We start from the raw sequence: 16,929 nt of genomic DNA, 5'->3' as shown, positions 1-16,929 counted from the left end.
GGCCTTTTACAGATACTGAGATACCTGTTCTTTTTGGTTTGTTTTCTGTGATGTAATATTTTATGTTACGTCAATTTGTGTTAATGTTGAAGTGTACTCATATTCACCTCCTTGGTAATGTACTGTTGTTATTATTTTATTTTGCCATCGTATGTGTTTTGCTAAGATTTTATTTGGGATGCTTGTATCTATATTCATTCAAAAGGCTAAACTTTCATTGTATTCAATTTTGGTCAGGTGTTTTTATTATGATTAATCTGGCTTTCTAAAAGGACATGAGAAATTCTACATTTTTTCCGTGTTCGGCAAGAGTATAAATAATTTATATGAGAGTAATATAAAAATTATCCATAAAGCAATTCAGATCTGGAGCCCTACTGGGGAAGGATATTCATCAACAATTTCAAAAAAATCATGGTTTTTATATTCAGATTTTCTAACATTTCTTGAGTCAGTAATTATTCCTTAAAATCATTCATGAGAATTTAGATCAATATAGTAAAGTGAGCATGCTCATTACCTTACGGGGAGGAAAATAAAGGAAAAAGTGTAACAAGTGTAACAAGTAGACCAGAAATGTTGCAGAATGCATGAAAGCAAGACAGAAGAATAGAGTAGATACAGGGAACCAAGTGCTACCCAACATGCTGTAGGGCAGCGGTCCCCAGCCTTTTTGGCACCAGGAACCCGTTTTGTGGAAGACAATTTTTCCACCGTCTGGGGTGGGGGTGGGGGGCGGTGTCGGGCGGAGGGGAGCGGCTGGGGGGGCGGTGGTTGGGAGGAGATGGGTTCAGGCGGTAATGGGAGCGATGGGGAGCGGCAGATGAAGCTTCATTTGCACGGCCCAGGGCAGGGGTTGGGGACCCCTGCTGTAGGAGACGCTGTCGCAGAGATGAGCGTGGTCCCATGTAGTCTCAATGCCACAGTCAACAGGTGGGTATGAAAAGTGGAGGAGCAGTTCCTCAGGGTGATGAAATGGGAAGCAGTGCTCAACCTCCGCCCTCTGCCCCTCCCGCTTGCGGTGTGGCTCGGCAGTGGGAAGCCCTCAGAGGTTCTGGTTCACAAGGGGCCAGCCCACCCCACCTGGTAACCCTATCGGTGACCAAACAACATAGAAAAGCATAGGCAGAGAAACAGAGGGTCTTACGAGACTTGCAAAATATGAATTCACTGTTTTTGTAGGTTACAAAATAGTCAAACATTAGTAATAACATTTGGTCAACCTGCTTTGAACCACCAGGAAAGATCGATACTTAACTGCATTAAAAGAAGGAACAATATCCACAGGTAAAACTGCAAAGAGAAGAAGCAAAAACGCTTTTCAATAAGTAAAATTACTATTGTCAGTGATGAGCAAGAGACCACTGCATTCATAGAAAAGAATCAGCTCGACTTCTGCCTTAAGACTGAAATTTCTTCACAGAAAACCTCTTTGCCAATACCTAAAGAAATGAGTAAAAATTAAGAAACAAGCTACCTCTCTCCCATTACAAAATGTATCAGGAAAGAAGGAAGGGAGGGAGGGAGGGAGGGAGGGAGGAAGGAAAGAAAGAGAGGAGACCTAATTCAATTTGAGCAGAGCTGGGGATAAACTTGATTCTGCTCCTACGTCTGTTTCAATCCCTAGAAACCATTCTGGTGAAGAGACATAAACCTGAGAAATTTTACTAATATTCCCAAGTCTGGAGAGATGAAAACTGAGGAGAGAGCTTTATCTTTTGACTCTTCTGATCAATAAGTAATAGAAATTACTGGGGAGCAGTGAAAGCATGAGATATATTGCTGGGTGGCCTCATCCAATTGGCAGAGTAAAAACACTGATGATAGAAAAGATTTTCAAGAATGAGCAAAAAAAAAAAATCTAAAAGAGTAATGCGAAAAGTATATTGGTGTTGACTTTTAGGAAGGTGAGTTGCCACCCTCTATCAAACTAGAAATGATAAATTCTTCCAGGAATTTATGCTAAAGAAATGCTTGTACTTGTGCCCAAAGATGCAGAGATGCTCAATTTCCATGTTGTTGATAAAAGCAAAGTTTCTAACATCCTAAATGTCCATCAACAGAGACGTGGTTAAGTAATTTAAAAGGCTACCCTCCCAAGGAACACGCTGAAGCTGTAAAATTGGATGAGGCAGATCCACATGTCAACACTAGATTTACCATCAACTCATTTGCTTAAGTGAAAAAGGAAGTTCCAGAGCAGCATGGATAATATTATCTCACATGTAGATTTTCCCATATGACACCGAAGACATAAATACACACATATGTATAGGCCTCAGTGGGGGAAAACAATGAACACTCAACTCTTGACGGTGGTTATCTTTAAGAAGACGAGTTCAAGAGATATGGAAAAGGGGATTTCTTGGTTTTGCTGTACTTAATTGTTTGATTTCTTTCTATGACAATACGGTCGTGTTTCACTTGTATAATATTTGCTTAATAAACATAAAACATGCTAAAATCATTCTATCATCAGTGTTCAAATTGTGTATAGTGTTCAATTATAATTTTTAAAATATTGGATCTGTTTACTTCATGATTCTAATTCTTATTTAGTACACTTGTGTTTTAGCCTCTCCTTTATTTTTTTAATTAAGCTTGCCAGAGTTATGTACGTTTATTTATTTTGTTCAAAAACAAAAAACTGAGAAGTAAAACTACCATTTTCTATTTTCTGATTCATTGATTTTTGCTTGTAAGTTTATTTCCTTTTTTCTTCTTTCCTTAGATGCATTTTGTGGTTCTGTTCTAGAATCTTGAGCAAGAAGAGAGATCATATTTTATTTATTTTCATTTTTTTGTTGTTCAGTGATGGAAGTTTTTAGGGTTATAGAATTTATCTACGTAGAACTTTGTCTGCATCCCAAAGCTTTTCTATGTGCCGTCTGTATTGAGCTAATGCTTACTTGCTATGGGTTCGGCATTGTGTTATGAACCTCATATACAACCTCATACACAAGACTCCTGTCTCATTTTACACGGGCGAGCCAAAACATCTCTTTGGGGGAGCGAGCACTCCCTCATTCTTAGCCCATGTGGCCTGGGAAGCCTGGATCCAGCCTGATTTACAGGCGTGGACACAAAAGCCAGAACTTGGCCATAGTGATTTGTTCACAACCAGGCCAATGACCCAAACCCAGTTAATTAAAACCTTTCATGAGACTTTTACTAAGTCTTAGAAGAAAAATACACTCTTTACCACGGAATCTTTAGCTACATAACAAAATGAAAACAGGTGTCTTTGCCTCCTTGTGGATAGAGTTTGCCTGAGATTGAAAACAAACACAAGGGTGTGAAACTGTACTGCCTAAGAGCAGGAGAGTGACTTTATCCAGAAATGTAGCACAGCAGCCCACCTGGCACTTGTGGCCATGAACTTAAAGTACAACAAATCAGTACAGTTGTATTTTCTTGAGTCATGTGCAGTTTGTTGCCTGTGTCCAGGCTGAAATACATCAAGATTAGGGACGAACCAAGGTGGAGTGTGTCAAACAAATACTCTGAAGTCAAAGAAGAAAAGGGAGTTAAGGGAGGGACTGTATGAAAACGACAGAACCTAAGCTGAGTGGGAGAAAAGGGAAGGTGTGAGTGTGTATCAAACAGTGAGAAATGGTAAAACCAGTGGATCTGAGGTGAGTGACTAGAGAAATAAGATGTGATGTTACAAGGCTTTTGGAGATAGTGCAATTATTGGTCATGATAAGACCTAAGGCAGTACTTTTAAAACAGTTTTTGACCTTGACCTAGAGTAAAAAATACATTTTTTTATCACAACCCAATACACATATACATACATGCATCTCTACATGCATCTCTCTCCATATATCTTGTTTATTGATTTATTGGAATTGGCTCATATGATCATAGAGGCTGGCAAGTCCAAAATACTAGCTTTATGCTAGATGTTTTATCTGTATCAAGTCTAAACCTTACAGCTCTCCTACAGGATCTTAGGTGCTGGGCCAGGCTCAGAAAGCTGAACAGGTGTCAGTGGGGATGCATTGCAGATCTGCCTGGCTGTGATCTTTCCACTCCACTGCACTTGCAGTGATCTGGAGGCCAACGGTGTGCCCCAGAAGGCTTGTTAGCAAATGCTCTCTATCAATTTGGCCAACACACATGACTTCACAGGAGAGCAAGCATTTGCCACCAGCCCTGCTGGTCCTTTTGTAGAACTAACCTTGCCAGGTGTACCTCTAGCATCCTTGGATCAAGTACCAATTATAACTGAAGTGCAATGTCATTAGTCACACAATTTTGAGCAGCTGCAGTTTAACTCCATTAAATTCACATCACCAAACTGACATAATGAAGGACTGCTGACAGAAGGAAAATAGGTATAAATCATACCTTCATGTACATTTGAATCATGGTGGAGTCATAGCTAATACTCAACCACTAAGTGCAGACACTCTTAATTCAGTAAAATTTATCATTAAAAGATCCTTGGAATTTATACACAGATGAATTTCTGATCATACACCCGTTACAGAAATAAACTGGGATACATCAGATCAAACCTAACATCCCCATTTTACAGACGAGGGACTGAGGGATTATATGAAAGAGTAACTAACATTTATATTGTGCTGAGTTCTGGAGTTAACCCTGACTCCACCATCTGTCAGCTGCCTGATCTTGGACAAGTTACCTAATCTCTCCTGGCTTCAGTTTCCTTTTCTGTGCCATGAAGATAACAGTAATGTGATTGTCTATCATGATTGAGTTGATGTGAGCAATAAATGAGTTAATACATATGAAAGGCTTTATAGAGTGCCTGACTCACAGAAATTGCTCAAAAAATGGTAAATATGTAATTGCTATTATTCCCTTTTACTTACTTTTAGACATGACAATGGGAACCTCTTGTAGCCAAACTTATGGGATGGGTGCTTTATATCTTGTTTGCGAGGGTATCTCCACAGCAGGAATAAAGGACTTTAAAACATGTAATTCTCTTTGAGGAAATAGGGGTTTCTTGCTGGAGAAAACTGGGAGATTGTGAGCTCCATGACAGTGAAAATAAATCTGCCTTGAACACATTTCGCCAGCACATGGTGGGTGTTCAGTAGGTCTTTTCCGACTGATATACTAACTGACCATCTAGTTAGAACAGAAGGCAGGCACTAGAAAAGCTCATTAACAATAAAAGGAAGAAAATAAGTACCCATCAGAGAAAGAGAATTTGGCCAAAGGAATGCCAAAATGGAATTTATAATGTTCACGGATCTAATGAAAATGTATAATTGAAATGATATTTAATGACACAAACAACATGCAGTCAAATGGAAACTGTGCAGTAAAGATCACGCAGGATTAGGGGATCTGTTGCCAAGGTGCCAGCCTGGTGGGCCTAAGGGGGCGACGTTATTGGCATCCTCTCCCCCCCTTTCTGGGGGTTGAGAAGTCGGGGCTCAGCTACCCAGAGATGGAGGGCTGTCGTAACCTGCTCGGCCTATTGGACAACGACGAGATCATGGCCCTATGCGATACCATCACCAACCGCCTGGTGCAGCCTGAGGACCACCAAGATGCCATTCGTGAAATATTAGTGTACAGTCAAGGTGCAGAAGAACTTTTGAGGCGTAAAACAGTCCACCGAGAAATCATATTTAAGTACTTGGCGACACAGTGGGTTATTCTACCTCCAGCTACTGAAAAACACAACCTTATTCAGCATGCGAAGGATTACTAGAAAGAGCAGTCACAACTGAAACTGAAGGAAGTGGCAGGGCCAGTTGAGACAGAGGACATGAGACTCTCTGAACAGCAGGAGGAAGAAGATAGAAAAGCTGAAAAGTTTGCTTTTCGTCGATTAGGCGCAGAATTCTGTCACTGGTGCTCTGCACTTCTTAATTCTCAGAATGCTATTCTGGGACCACGTCAAGAAGAATGGGGGCCACAGCACTTCTGGCATGACGTCAAGCTTACGTTCTATTACCACACATCTGAAACAAAATGTGATAGACCACCATGGAGCAGAAATTGTGAGACTTCGTCTGCTGTCACTAGTGAATGAAGAATAACTTTTTCTCAGTCCCAACCTAAATTCCCATGGACTGAAATGCACTTCTCCCCATGGTCTCATTATGGTTAGAGTTTGCTGGGACTGTCCACCGAGGGAACACCTGTTGGGGCATTTTTGAACAGATTTTTGGACTCATCCACTGCCCTTTTGTGGAGAATACTTGGAAAATCAAACGTGTCAACCTGAGAATTATTGGAGAGAGTTCCCTTGCTCCTGCGACATTAATGAAAGCAGCCGTTACACTTGAACCAAGCGATCTAGAAGCCTTTTATAATGTAAACACTTTGTGTGGTCCAGTGAAGGACGACTCAATGTGACGCAGGCACTGGATAGCGGGACTGGAGACCAAACTTTATCTAGTGGAAAGGAGGCACTGTTGAACAAAAGAGAATTAATTTTACCTAGCCCTTGAAGCACTGAGTACTATATGTCAGTCTGAAAAATCTTGTATACAGAAACTCTTCCAAATACTACATCAGTGATGTTTAAGTGATTTCAGATTGGGGGACTGACATACTTTAGCTGAAATGTCTTTCTTGACTACAGGTTAACATATTATGTGAACACTTGCCTCCTTCTACTTGAGTTGCAGCAAATGTTCTGAAAGCTTCATGCAATTCATCAAATAAATCCCACTTTAAATGTTGTAAAAAAAAAGATCATGCAGGATTAGAAATTCAGAGAAGAAGTTGCTCACTGAAGGCTGGAAGAATCAGAAGCCTGAGGAGAGGATTCCTTTTTTTAATGCTTACAGTTTGGGTAGGTGGAAGGACAGGAGAGAACTTCCAGGCAAGGGGAACGGCACAAGTAACAGCATCAAGGTGGCGATAAACGTGGGCAGAGATGATGAAACGAACCAGGAAGAAATGACGACTCTTTTTAAAGGTGTGGCGTGTGGTGCCATGGCTGCGTTGCCCGCAGTAGCCGGTGCCGTTTGCGATGCCATTCTTTGAGATCTTCCTCGCGCTCAGGAAAGAGGAGCCTCTGTATCTATTATGTGGATGCTTCGGGTCACCTAAACAGGTGCCTCCTCACAGCCTCTAATTTGGATGAGCCCAGCAGCCCGACGAGAAATAACTGGACCTCACCTATAGGTAGGGCTATTACAAATATGTTTGAGAATTTTGGCAAGGGTGTGCGTGTGCATGTGTGTGTGTTATCTAGTTTACAGGTATGGAAAAGAGGGCGGTTAGTGACAGAAGGAATGACAACTCAGGGACAGGGCAGTCACGAGGTGGTGGCCCTGACATCAGTGTCACGTTGTGATCAAATCAGCCCCTTCTCAGGGTCTCTCTGGGTGGCAAAACTGAAAAGAGCTGTTTCACCAGGATCCCAAGCTGCTCTCCGGGAGGTGAGCAGAATCTGAAGGGACTTAATCACCCAGTGTCCCTGTGCCCGTCCTCCTACACAGGGAGCCACCTACAGGGGAGAGAACCGAGTACCAGGTACCAGGAGGCAAGTAGCCAAGGACTCCAGGTAATGGCAGTAAAGTGAAACAAGCATGTCAAGCTGTTAAAGGTCAAAGGTGGTCCCCGAAACACCTGAACGGCAAAGGTGGACCGCATCACCAGAGAAGGGGCAGAAGGCATGCAGCTCAGGTTATATGTGAGACCCCAGCTCACACCAAAACTGTCACAAACACACTCTTTTGGGCAATGTGACCCAGAGTTTTCTGCTGGCCAGACTCCCGTGGGACCCTTGTTAGGTGTGCTGGAAGCCCTGCCTGCCCTCACTACTAAATAAGGGTCTCTAGTGGAGGGCCCAGAAAGTCCTTTGAATAACAAGCATGTACCCCGAGGGAAGGGGTTATTCTCACCACTGAGGAAGTCTGCACAACTCTAATTTCAGAGACTTCTTGAAAGGTGCCAACGTGGAAGGTGGCAGTCTGGTCACTTAGCACATAGAGGCTACTGACACGGCAGAACTGTTAAAGTGAGTGATGCTAGCTGGTGGCACGGAGAGGATATTTGGGTGACAGCTGTGAACAACTTCGAGTTGGCATGCTTTGCCGATGTCAGCCTGGGCCTGTGGCACGCATTAAATAGGCCACAAATCCTGGGCAAGAGGGACAGTCCGCCATCAGCAAATGTATCATAAGTCTTCCTCCGTAAGAATTTTCCTGATGACAGTGTAGGAAACAAATCTAGATATTCCACTGAATCAATGCTGTCATTAACAGATTTACAATGTAATCAATAATATAGGCACTTTAATCAAATGAACCACATAGGAATAACAGTATTAAATGCCTGACAGCTTTAGAAGTTATATATCTGTCCCTCGCTCTATAAATCTATATGTATTTTTCTATCAATAGAGATAAAAGGAAATGCATATAGAAATACAGATATATTCCTTTGAACAACTACCAGCTTCCCCTTAAACTTACCTCAATTTTCAAACGGCATGCTAACTATAAAATAAAGTGTGCCACAAGTTTGTCAAGCACATCTTTAGGAGCTGGAATAAAGTTTCCATGCCCCAGAAGATAAAGCTTTTGCACAAGACAGAGAGAAAAAGATTCACGGGAGCTTACTGGGGAGAAACTTCTATGCCTTTCTGCCTTTGCATCCTACAAATATTGCCTACTTTGCAAGTTGGAGGTGTCCCACAACTTTAATATTAATTTGCATTTCCTGTCTTATATCGATTTGGCTGGAGTTTGCATAAGCTGCGGCGCTTTGCCCACCAAGAGAGAAAGTCATTCAAGTAAACTTTTCTTTCTTTCTGGAATTCACCCCAGTCCCCTCCTTTTCTCTCTCCCCCTTCGCCTTCACCCCTCTCTCAGCCCAGCTCTGCCCTTCCCTTTTAAAAAAGTTGCATTAGTTCTTTACAAGTGAACAAGAACAGAACCAAATGTTTCACATCTGCTCTCCGAGTTCACGGATTAGCATGAGAATGAGTGGCCAGTGTTTCAATGATGCACAGTCCAGTGGATGAGAATGGGGGCTCAAGCCCGCTATCAGAGGGCTCTCTGGCTCCTGCCAGATGTCCTAGGCCCAGGACACAAAAGCAGTGAACCCAGGGCTTTAACAAATCACCTTTCTCTGGGTCTAATCACTCAAGAAAAGGTTTTGTTGTGGGTTTGGAGAGGGTCAGGCTGGTCTTTCTCCAGTGATCTGTAGCTTCGCCCAGCCCCTCCAAGCCTTCACCCCGGGGACTTTCTAAAGAGACCTCTTATTTCTCTCCCCCAAATGCAGGGCTCTGAGGGCAAAAGCTGCATGCCAGGGTCCCCCGAAGGCTCAAGGGCTGCAGGGGACTCATTAATCAACGGTGGCAACGTCGCTGGTCTGGCACTCACTCTCTCTGTCTGCACAATAAAGACTTTAGCAAGAATAAAATGGCTCAATGGGCATGTACAGGGTCAGGCCTAGTGGCAAGATGGTTCCAGTGTGACCACAGTCGGAGGAATCCTGCACTTCCTGGAGGGAAGGCCCATAAACTGGAAAGCGGTGGTTCTCAAAGTGTGGTCCCCGGACCAGCATCATCAGCATCACCTGGGAACTTGCCAGAAATGCAGATTCTCCGCTCCACCCTGACATCCTGAGCAGAAACTCTGGGGTGGGCTCAGTAATGTGTTTTTAAGACATCTGCCAGGGGACTGTCATCTCTAGAAAGTCTCCTTAGTTCCAAAGAAAAGAAACTCTAGGAAAATTTTTTACAGTAATTTTACACCCGTACGTGTTTTTTTGTTTGTTTGTTTGTTTTGCAGTACGCAGGCCTCTCACTATTGTGGCCTCTCCCGTTGCGGAGCACAGGCTCCGGACGCGCAGGCTCAGCGGCCATGGCGCACGGGCCCAGCCGCTCCATGGCATGTGGGATCCTCCCAGACCGGGGCACGAACCCGTGTCCCCTGCATTGGCAGGCGGACTCTCAACCACTGCGCCACCAGGGAAGCCCCCGTACCCGTTTTTATTCTCATCTTAGATAGGGTGACCAACCATCCTGATTTGTCCGAGACTGTGGGGTTTCCCAGGAAGTGGGACTTTCAATTCTAAAACTGAGAAAGTCCCCGGGAAAACTGGGACAAGTTGGTCACCCTATCTGAGGAGCAGGGCCAGTTTGATTATTCCTGGACTGACCTGCATGCCTTTCCACCTGTCTGTTGCTGCCCTGCTGCTCCATCACCTTCTGGGTTGGAGGGGACAAAGAAAAAGAGATTAGCGCGAGAGCCGTCAGCCAAAGGAGAGAGTTCTCATAATGCAAGAACAACAGAGGGCTCAAGAAACAACGAAAAGAAGGCAGCAACTATGCAGAGGCCGTGGGTTTTGTATGAAAAATGTCTCCTTTGACAAGGAAGTGCCGCCTTTAGAGAGAAGGCTCGGAAGCTTCTTCCTGCACTCAGGATGACAGGGTATATATTCTTGGTCACCCTTCCATAATCTTAGCAGAAAAATCATTAAACCAGTTAATTCTTTATACTCCCCATTATACATTCTATATATTTCAGTTAGGATGCTGTCCTATTTCATCCTGATTTATCTCCTCTGCTGCTCTTTAGGAAGTCATGGATCTGGGCCCCGAGGTTAAAGGTGAGATTTAAACCAGAGATAGAATTTGAGAGAGTTCCCTGCACTTGAGAGCGTATATGGAAAGGGAAGAGCTGCCTTTGAAAGTCAGGGATCTGTAAACTGATGCGATGCCAGACACAGGTGGAAGGAAGGATTACACGTGGTCACTCTGGACTGGAGGGGGTACTTATGCGATAGGTATGCAAAGGTCACAGCACCGCCATGCTACTTGACGTAGAAGTCTTACACCACAGGAAGTGATGTGATCCGGCAGCTGTGCAGGGCCAGAGAGGTAGTATTTGGTCCCTAAGGTAAGAAGAAAAGGTCTGGTAGTGACGGTGAGGAATATGCTCATTTGCAAAGATGGCAACGCATTATTAAACTCCTGATCAAATTTGGGAATGTTTCATTTAAAAATTATAGAAAAAACGAGAAAGGGAAAAACTAAAGTGCAGTAAAAGGGGCATAGGTTTTGGAGCTCAACAACGTCGAGTTCAAACCTTGCCCTTTTACTTACTTATTATGGGACCTTGGGCAAGTTACTTAAGCCTCCTTTTACTAGAAATCTGGACAAATAACATCTGTCTCCAAAGGGTTCTTTGAGGATTAAATAAGGTGATAAAATCCTTTGCAGGGTACCTGGTACACAGCAGGTGCTCCCTAAATGCCGAGGAGCAATGTGATATAGTAGCAAGGGTTTGGATTTTTGCTTCAATAGAGACTTAGGTTCCAACTTCTAACTCTGACCCTTTTGAGTATGTGTCTTTAGTCATTTAAGCTCTCTGTGTGAAATTAACTGTGTTTGTCTCTGAGAATGCTTTAAGGATGAAATGCGCTTTCATACACAAAGCGCTCAGCACTTGGCTGGGTGTCACCCCCCCTTCCCCAAATCGTGTTAACCAAACCCTTCTCGGAATTCCCACATAGCTCTCTTAAACTCCTCCCGCCCCCCATGCATGGTCACTGGGTACCTTCCAGACTTCTCCTCTCTAAGTTCTCTGTGTGCATCTGTGTGTCTCTAACACCTGGCAATGAACACTGAGATGAACTGAGCCTTACAGAATGGACATCTGGTAACTATGAGGACCAGTTTAACGCCAATCCCTGGATCTGGGAAAAGCAGGTGGGAGAATGCCTATAGGTTCACTGATTTCCCTGGGGCAGAGCCTGGGCACCAAGGGGTGAGGGGCAGGGCTTGGACTCAGGACTTCGCCCCCTGTGAATGCTCCTCCTACAGGCAGGCCCTCTTTTTTTTTTTTTAATTGAAGTACAGTTGATTTACTATGTTGTGTGAATTCCTGCTGTACAGCAAAGTGATTCAGTTATACATATATATACATTCTTTTTCATATTCTTTTCCATTATGGTTTATCACAGGGTTATTGACTATAGTTCAATACTGTATATTGAATACAGTACGACCTTGTTGTTTATCCATTCTATATATAATAGTTTTCATCTCCTAACCCCATACTCCCAATCCATCCCTCCCCCCACCCCTCCCCCTTGGCAACCACAAGTCTGTTCTCTCTGCCTGTGAGTCCACTTCTGTTTCATAGGTAAGTTTTTGTGTCATATTTTAGATTCCACATATAAGTGGAATATCATATGGTATTTGTCTTTCTCTGACTTACTTTTTTTTTAAATTAATTAATTTATTTATTTTTGGCTGCGTCGGGTCTTCGTTGCTGCGCGCTGACTTCCTCTAGTTGTGGCGAGCGGGGGCTTCTCTTCATTGCGGTGCGCGGTCTTCTCATTGCGGTGGCTTCTCTTGTTGCAGAGCACAGGTTCTAGGTGCGCAGGCTTCAGTAGTTGTGGCACGCAGGCTCAGTAGTTGTGGCTCTGGGGCTCTAGAGCACAGGCTCAGCAGCTGTGGCGCACGGGCTTAATTGCTCCAAAGCATGTGGGATCTTCCCGGACCAGGGCTTGAACCCGTGCCCCTGCACTGGCAGGTGGATTCTTAACCACTGCGCCACCAGGGAAGCCCCCGACTTACTTCACTTAGTATGATAATCTCTAGTTCCATCCACATGGCTGCAAATGGCATGATTTCATTCTTTCATGGCCGAGTAATATTCCATTGTGTCTATGCACCACATCTCCTTTACCCTTTCATCTGTGTTTCCAGGTCTGCGCTGTCGTGAATAGGGCTGCTCTGAACATAGGGCTGCGTGGATCTTTTGAACTACAGTTTTGTCTGGATCTATGCCCAGGGGTGGGGCTGCTGGATCACATGGTAGCTCTATCTTTAGCTTCTTCAGGCACCTCCATGCCGTTTCCCACAGTGGCTGCACCGACTTACGTAGGCAGGCCTGCTTCTTGCTGCCCCGACTGCTGTGGCCCTCCTGGGCTCTGAGGATCTGGGAACCATGTCAGGGAGTCCACGTTGGACTTCACCAGACCTCTGGTTGGGTTTTGTTTCTGTGCTTCTGCTCTCCAGGCAGTGAGCAGCCCGCAAAAGAATCCTGGAGTTGCAGTCGGCCTTTGGGTCAGACCTCCAAGCTGCATACACCTGGGCAAGAACTGTGGCCCCATCACCATCCAGGGGGCACTCACCAGGCCCAGCCCTCCCGGGTGGTCTTCCCTGCACCTTGTGAGGCAGGCAGGAGGCAAGGCCCAGGTGTGGGATCATACCCAGAGGTGACCTGGAGATCACTAAGCTGCCTGACGTCACCGGCTGGTTGGCAGCCCACTTAGGACTCTGGGAAGCCTCTCTGACTCGGGCTGCCCTACCACACGGCCTCCTCCAAACCCGCCTCTTCACCCCCAGTTTCCTCCTCTGCAAAATGAAGGCGTTCGATGCAAGGAGCTCTAGAAGGGTGAGCCCAGGACAGCCCATCTAGTCCTAGGACTCTCCACCTCCTTAGCTCTGACTTGTGGAAGCTGCTGGGGGTAAGACCACACGCTGCGAGCTAGTCGGGCAGCCTTAGGATCCCATGTGACCTTGGGGAGGCATGTCCACAGGCCTTAGCCTCCTCAGAGAAATGGAGATAATGATACAAACAGTTACAACGTCCTAGGTTTCTGGTGACATCTGCAAGGAGTCGATATATGTGAGCCGCAGGAGCTCCACCAAGCACTGAGGGCCACCACGTGTTAGCCGAGGTCCCCTTGTCATGGAGTGGCTCCACCCCGCAGTGATTTCAGTGGGGGCCTGGAAAACAAGGACTGGCTTTAAGCCCAACTCTGGGGCTCTGTCCCCTGTATCTGCTTGATCCCCTGCTTCCAGCCTGACTCACCCATTGTGGTCAGAGTGGACGCCCCGCCTGCTGATGATAGCTAACATTTCCTGCTTTTGCTGTGTGCGTACCCTTTAATACATCCTTCATAGCGCATACGACAGATGCAGTGCGAGGATGAGGCAACAGAGGCACAAGGATGCTGAGTAAGTTGCCCGTGGTGGTGAGTAAGTGGCCAAGTCTGATGTGAGACCCTGGAGGTAGGGCAAGCAGGGGTTTTGCCGAGCAAACTTTCTAGAAGGCGTTGATGGAAGGGGAGGCCACTTGACCTTGAGCTGGTTTTCCAGCAGAGTCCCTGCTCCCCAGGGCTGCTTGCAGCGCCTCTCTCCTGGAAGAAGAAAAAGGCAAGGGGTGGGCTGAAGGCTGACCTCTCAGCAGCTGTTGTTTCATAACAATTTCCACTTGTTTATAAATCATAAGCGGAAGTTGATGTGTTTGTAACCCCAGCAGGGTTATCTGCGGGCTTGTCCCTGGCTCTGCCTTGGGTTTGGGGTGATGCTGGTGAGCTCATGTGAAGCCTCTTTGGCTCCCTGGGTCCACCTCCAGTGCAGAGTGGACCAAGCAGCATCGGTGAGGGAGACAAAACCAGGCTCTTGTTGTGTTTTTGTTGCAGTGTTGCAAGCAGATGGCAGCATGAGTCCTGCTGTGGCCCAGTTCAGTGGAGCAAGTACCACCACCAGATCACCAGGGGCTCCCTCTGCACCAGGAATCAGGGCAAAAAGCAGCCCAGGGCCCCAGTCAGCTGAACAAAGGAGGCCCCATCACCCATCTAATTGCCCCCAAGCACAGGACCAAGAGGAGGTGGAACAAAAGGCAGCCTCCTTGCAGAGTGAGCCCCAAAGAAGAGCAGCCCAGCCTGACTTCCACTGGCCTCTAAATCTTGAACCGGGATTCAAGTGCTATTTAGCATTGGTGAATTGGGACTTGAAGCAGAATTAATGGCCTCCAAATTGTATCTTTCCTCCCAGCCATCCATTAGTTGTTCTGGCAGAAGGATAATGACACTTCAGGAAATACAGCCGCAGAATCGAGTCTTGTTCATCGCATCCCTGGAGCGAGTTCAAAAAAGTAAAAACTTTCCAATAATATATTTTCCCTTAGGGTGAGAGTGAATAGGTCACCATTCCTTTCTCTTAAAAGAAAAGCATATTTGTTTGTTTTCAAATAATGAAATTTTGGAACCTTCCGGATTTTACGGTAGAGGACTGTTTTTGTTTTAAATTGTAGTAATAGTGTCTGATCTTTATTTCTGGGGTGGTTTGTTTTACCCAAGGTGCATCTCCTTCCTGGTGAATCTCACTGCCCAGAGAGAGGGAAGTGGACACGACTGAGGTCGAGATGGTGCTGTGACATGCATGGTTCCCCTTCAAGAGTCTTTTCAGTCATTTTGGGAAATTGGTGCTGACGTCAAAGCTGAAAGCCAGATCCAGTAGAGACTGAGAGTGACACTGATGAAGCCACTGGCTCCGTTAGAGAAAGGGTGATGCCCATATCATTTTAAATCCTTTTGAAGGCACTTAGCATTCAGAAGTAGCAGGAAGATGTCAATGAGGAATTTAATGCCTATATTCCAACCAGCGCTGGACTAGAAGCTGAAATACCCCAGGATCTGTGACGCCCCAGCTGCAGATCAAGAGGGGCCGAAAGGATCTAACCAGTAGTGCGTGTGTGTGTGTGTTATATGAGTTCTGCTGTGGCCAGGTCCAGTGGAACAAGTACCAGCATCAGCTGATAGTGAAGAAATATAATTTAAAAGTTGTTTTATATTTCAGGGCATGTTGTATTTGTAAACAGAAAATAATACTATCTAATTCGTGTCATTGTTTAAATCAGGGCCCCCAAATCAACTGTCCACGGAGGAGACAAGTGATGTGAACAAGTGAAGCAGTAGAGGACAGAAAGCAAGTTAATCCAACAACAAATCCAACTTGTCGTTGCCAAGTCACAATGCACACCCAGTATTGCCATATATATTCACTTTTCAGGAGACCCTGGAAGCTCTGGTTTTTTCAGTGTGAAACTTTTCTTTTAAATTGGCTTAACTGTTAAACACATATACCTACGATCCCATCTATGGGCCTCATCCAGCCCACAGGCTTCCTGTTTGAAACCTCTCATCTAAATCAATGCTTCTGCCTGAAGAAAAGATGAAGCAAGTGCTTCGCTGATATTCACAGTCTCATTACTGGTGCCTGGAGCCAGTGGAAACAGGGGGAGCAAGGGGGAGCTAACACGGGCTGCTTGGAAGGAATTAAATCCCTTTTCAGAATTGGTCCTAAACCCGCAAGCCCTGAAGTGTCGCCTAATGTCAATATTTTTTCTCTTCCCCTCTGTTCTCCACACCTGCCCTTCCCCTCCTGCCACCAAGCTTATGTTGTTTTAATGTCTGGCTGGTTGGCTGTTCATAATTCAATAGAGGAAATGAATAAGAAACACATAAGTCTTCTGCTTACTTGTCGAGTCAACAGTAAAGCAGTCTCACGGCTGAAACCCCTGTGGGTTCTTTAGATTAGGATTGACATATATACACTACCATGTGTAAAATGGATCGCTAGTGGGAACCTGCTGTATAGCACAGGGAGCTCAGCTCGGTGCTCCGTGATGACCTAGATGGGTGGGATTGGGGGTGAGGTGGGAGGGAGGTCCAAGAGGGAGGGGATATAGGTATACATATGGCTGATTCACTTCATGGTACAGCAGAAGCTAACACAACATTGTAAAGCAACTATACTCCAATGAAACAAGAAAACAAAGGAAAAAAAATAGGCCTTGGGTTTTCCAGGAAGCTGTGATATGTGGGAAGGGTCTGTGAACAGGAGGGCAGGAGTCCTGGGATCAAATCCTGGCCCTGCCACTAACTAGGTGTGTGCCCCAGGTGAGCCTCATGTGCTTCCTCAGCAGGCATGGGGAGACTCTGGTTGGGCTATGATGTCCAAGGCTTCTCCCAGTTCTGCACGATCATCTGCGATATTTGCTCTTCTTGTCTTTTCTTTCTTTGGATGGAGGGCAGAGGCTGAACTTGAGCACAAATTGAATTCAGCTGAGCTTGGTACTGGACTGGGTGCAAAGAGGAGAACACGCAGTTGAATGAGTAAAAGCCTAAAATCCCATAACTAAAATTACAGTGAGATACTATCTTGAGGTATTA

General features: G+C 45.2%; 1 protein-coding gene and 1 pseudogene across 5 annotated transcripts in view; one reads left to right on the top strand and one right to left on the bottom strand.

Annotated features, from left to right (window-relative positions):
- HS3ST3A1 (heparan sulfate-glucosamine 3-sulfotransferase 3A1) overlaps positions 1-16,929 on the bottom strand; it is a 378,323-nt gene that overhangs the window by 100,456 nt on the left and 260,938 nt on the right. The gene's annotated exons all lie outside the window — the stretch shown is intronic.
- Positions 893-6,443, top strand: LOC307177383 (uncharacterized protein C3orf38 homolog; annotated as a pseudogene). Its single transcript has 3 exons — positions 893-933; positions 1,904-1,907; positions 5,411-6,443. The product of its transcript is annotated as an uncharacterized protein C3orf38 homolog (transcript).

Source organism: Stenella coeruleoalba (assembly GCF_951394435.1).
Source record: "Stenella coeruleoalba genome assembly, chromosome: 19".
Classification (NCBI taxonomy): Eukaryota; Metazoa; Chordata; class Mammalia; order Artiodactyla; family Delphinidae; genus Stenella; species Stenella coeruleoalba.
This window is presented reverse-complemented; position numbering and strand designations above follow the sequence as displayed.